The sequence below is a fragment of the Atta cephalotes genome, assembly GCF_000143395.1.
Source record: "Atta cephalotes unplaced genomic scaffold scaffold00023, whole genome shotgun sequence".
Classification (NCBI taxonomy): Eukaryota; Metazoa; Arthropoda; class Insecta; order Hymenoptera; family Formicidae; genus Atta; species Atta cephalotes.
This window is the reverse complement of record NW_012130087.1, coordinates 3,265,701-3,270,582: the sequence shown is the minus strand read 5'-3', so window position 1 is coordinate 3,270,582 and position 4,882 is coordinate 3,265,701.

Sequence of the window (4,882 nt, the reverse complement as noted above, 5' to 3'; positions counted from 1 at the left end):
TATATATATATATATATATAGACGAACTTAAAGTAATAATAATATCAACGCGCGAATACACAATGTTGCGAAAAATCAGATATCTACGTCGTCAAAATGAATTGTCCATCACGTCGAAGAGACACCAGAAAAGAAAAGAAACGCTTGCGTAGTACGTATATTATATACGAATAAAATACATCGGAGAAAGATAATAATAAATAATAAATTATTCGCGCGCGCAAAACGCAAATATCGTTATTGCTCTCCTCGGAGAATGAATGAATAAATAAATAAAAAAAAAAGGAGAAACTCAATTTACATTCATTTATGCGCGTTGTACGTGACTGCGCGTATTTTAGGGATTATTCATATTCGAGTACTCGAAGAAGTACTTCATACTCGGGACTCTCACTCGACTTGTTATATGAATCCATTTTCGACAGCAAAACGCGTTCGATGCGCGAGACTGAAACGAAAATGTTTGCCGAATATTCGTCTTTCTTTAAATAAAAAGATCTCTAGCTAACACTAATGTGAACAGCTTTTGCACAGAAGAAACCAAGCGCCTCTCCGTGTAGTAAATTCGAAACACGCTTCTAAAAGCTTCTTCCATTAAAATTGTTTCCGCAATCTTTATTTTATTATTTCATCTCAATTACTTCACGATAAAACGTTTTCAAAAGGATAATTTCTATAATTTTCGTAAAAGCATCTCTATCTATTTGGCGCAGCCAAGACAAAGATTAATTTATTGACGCAGCGACCACTGGGCCTGAAGTTCGACTTCAATTCGAATAATACCTTGTCGCAACTTAAATGATACATTAATACATAAAAATACATTTGCGTTTATACAAAAATCATTTATTTGCTATCTAATAAATCGTCGCGATTTATATAAATGTCTCCTTAGGGAAATTTCCGGCGATAACCGGGATTAAAAAACAAAACTGGCGCTTTATTTCTTTCATATAAAAGCCGTGTATTGATCACGCGCACGATGCGACAATACGATAAATTAATTAACTCTAAATGATAACGTAACTGTTTTCTTTCGTGAAGCATCAGCGTGTGTGTACCAAGAAGAGTTTTTGTGGGGCGGGGGATGGCGGGCAGGGTGTGTATGCATGCGTGGTGTGGCAGGCACGGGATGGCGATGGTGGTCGTTTCATCTATTCGCACACACAATCGATTCAGTAATCAAGCGGTGCGAGGTTTTCAGCGGTCAGAGGTTGATCGTCACAGGGTTTAGCCCCGATCGGCCCCGCCATCATCAGTCAAGTCTCAACAGTCACAAATATGTCGACTCCCCTGCAAGCAGACCTATCGTCAGTCGTGGAGAAAAGCGCGATGTCAAGACGATATCGCAAATTTTCTGGGTCAACCAATAGCTATAGAGTATTTGGGAAGAGGGACTGTGCGAACTAATGCCGTTTATGAAGAAGCGAGGACAAGCGAAAAAAAAAAGAGAGAAAGGACAAAAGATCTTTTTACACGCACATTTATGTTCGAGGATGTAAAAAGATATGAAGCTGACATTATTCTTCTGTTCCCCAGCTCTCAACGCATTTTTCCAAATTCTTCTCACTTTTTTTTCGATTAAAGTATTATTTATACGATTACATACTATATTTCGATTAAGATATTATTGCAATGCTGTTCTGTTGAATGAGAATATCGTTTCAATAGCATTTAAAAAAATATAAAAATAATAGAAAATCAGAACTTATTGAATAAAAAAAAAGTAAAATGCGTCGAGTTTGAGGAAAATTACGCAAAAAAATAGATTTTATTATGCTGCATTTTATTTGCATAAAATATGAATTTTCCGAAACTTTTTTGCTCTTAAACTTACCCTGGCGAACGCAACGAACCTGATTGCGAAAAGAAAATAGATCAAGATCATACATTGCGCTTACATTACTCACTCTTAGATTCATAAATATACGCTCTAAAAGTGGATTATACAATTTTATTTCGCAATAATGATAAGAGATTTAATCATATGCCTTTATTACATTCATTGCAGAGTTCGATTCCGACAACTAATAGTTATTAGTGTCAATGCTTGCGATCGCAATGGGGTTGTTAAGGCAGGAATATTAATACAAGTTATATCGAACATGTTTTCTCGGACAAAGGACAGGCTTATATAGACGCAGACAGACATATCCGTAAACATGATAAAATATAACTCTAGAGTTTGCGCGCGCTTTAATCTCTTTATAAATTCTGGAAATGATCAACTGGTATAAATTTGCAGTTTTCGTTTACAAATATTCTCTCATAATGTATTGTACAATATCTACGTGTTGGAGAAAGTAAAAATCGAAGGAAAAGATGCGGCTCGTTCGAAAGAACACGAACAGGGATATTCTTACACAAACTGCATCGTGTAACATTTATTTGTCAGTAACTAACGTATGTATATATTCACAATTTTATGACAAAATTTTACTCTCGTCGACACCGACTGGTGCGATATAAAAAATCGGCGAAGTAAATGTACCTTATTATCGGATTGCTCCGCGACCTCTAAATTGATCTCTATTTAATCCATATTTTTGTTTCGTTCTAAATGATAAGTGACGGGTAATTCACGCGTAATCGTTTTAATTAATATTCGTATATAATATAATATGAGATCCTATATATTTATACGCATCGAGAGGTACGGCATACATACCTGCATCCAATTTAACAATAAAGAGAAAGTACAAAAATATGTTTATCGCGTAGATGTAAAACGATCGAATGTCGAGTAAACGCGTTCGTATAACAAAATGTACGAGAAAAAGTTTCGTTCGTCGCGTTTGTGAATTTTTATACGAGGTGATCCATAAAAAAGATTGAAGATTAGGAAAAGGAATGTATTCTCTGAAGAGAGGACGACTTTTTTAATTCAAACGTGTATGAAGATTATGTCTCAGAAAAAATAAATGATATAAATAATGTTAACATAATATTAAAAAATCAATATAACATTAATATCTCCTATGTAATTTTTTTAATTATATGCCACGATATATAAATAGACAAATTTAATGAAAAAGTAACATAGACGGATAAGATTTTATATTTTTTTTAATTAACAAAATACGAGATGTTATTTCTTTATGAAGTTCTGTTAATAAAATCCGCTTATCTATGCAAATAGCAATTAGACAACTACAGTTGAATTCTCTTATTTAAAAAAAAATAAGGGCTAAAAAATACATTTCTATTAAGTCACCCTTTTTCTGGATCACCCAAGTGTCTTTTAATGTAGGATTATTGTCGTGAATCGACAATAATGATAACTTTATGGTAATCTCCATAAAGCTCTACGCGCAACAGTAGGAATAACAGAAACCAATCATTAATACGCGGCGGCGTACAAAATTCATGTACATGCTGTTTTAGGTAAAGTCGGCCTTAAATCGTCCGCCGGTGTTAAAAATAAGCTTCTCGCGCCGTTTTTATCGCGACTCGTAGCTGACGTGTATACTGATCAGCGGGAGGGGAAACCTCGGTTCCGGGATTTTCTCTCACTTTTTGCGAGATACCGAGATTACCGAGTTCGCTCTTTAGACTCACTTAAACGCAACAATCACTGGTACGCAGATATATAGCAAGGTAATCGGAACGCCCATTTCTCATCTTTTTTCTCACACGCACTTTTGTACAACGAATTTGTTTTGTCATGTCGAAAGAAACGGCTTTGTTGATTCTCTCCTCGTCGGCTTCGCTATCGACAGCACAAACGGGATGTTCCAATTCTCAATTATTTCTTCCTCGTGTTTCGCACGAAAGTGAATCCTCTCCAAATCCAAATGGGTCTAATTTTTCGATTAATAAATGATACATCGATCGATGTGAGTTCTCTACAAATTATACATCTAGGTGCTTCCAATTACATTCGACAATGCGTCGAAAAAATATCGAGGATAAAATCTGAATAGTTTCGAGAAGGCAAGAAAATTCTTTAAAAATTCCGTCGTCTGAATTATATTAGAAACATAAATATTTTCTTAAATAAGATTATAAGCAATTTTTAAGGCAGTAATAACAAAAATAGTATCATACTATATTACGAAAAGTTTTAATTTTCATTTCAAAGAAATGTTCAAGCTGAAACCCTTTGTCCTAGATATTTCTTCATATCTTCAGATCCAAGTACGTGTGTATTACGTTTCTGATGGACCACTTGTTAGAATCATAACTTGGTTAAATCGCAATTTTGATTTACAGCTTTGTTTTATGCTACGTGTAGGAACATTGACGTTATTATTTTACGGAAGCATTAAGGGAAACCTCTAAAACCTTCTAAGTTAACTAGCGAAAAATCCAGGTCAATGGGAGCTTGTTGATAATTATCAGACGTATGTGGCTGCATGATTATTAACATATTTAAAATCCAGTAATATTTTTCGTACACAAATATCACATTATCAAACATTAATTGTATTAATTGATATACTTATCACTTGACATTGAAAGTAAATTGATCAATATCATAGTTGTTTAAATATATGTTCAAAAAAACAAATGTAGAAAATATAACATCTCCAAGCTGCATAACACTAGTATTCCAATTTTAAGTTTTATCGTTTGATTATCATATTTGAAGTTGCAAAAATAGTTTTGAAAATGCTCGATCAATCATTATAAATAGACTGCCAAGAATGAAAGTTAGATTATCTCCGCCTTCTCTTTTCTATCACTTTAATTATTTATAAGAGTATAAAATGTCTTTTACGACAAAAAAATTTCCACTCATTTGCCGTTTAAACAACATCTTTCCTAACGATAGTCGTAACGAAATTTGTCTGTATATTTTATTAATCGAAAAAGTCAACCATTGTCCGAGCGTTTGTCCGATTGTCGTTCGTCCCGCCGAACGAATGTGTTTCTTCTCGGA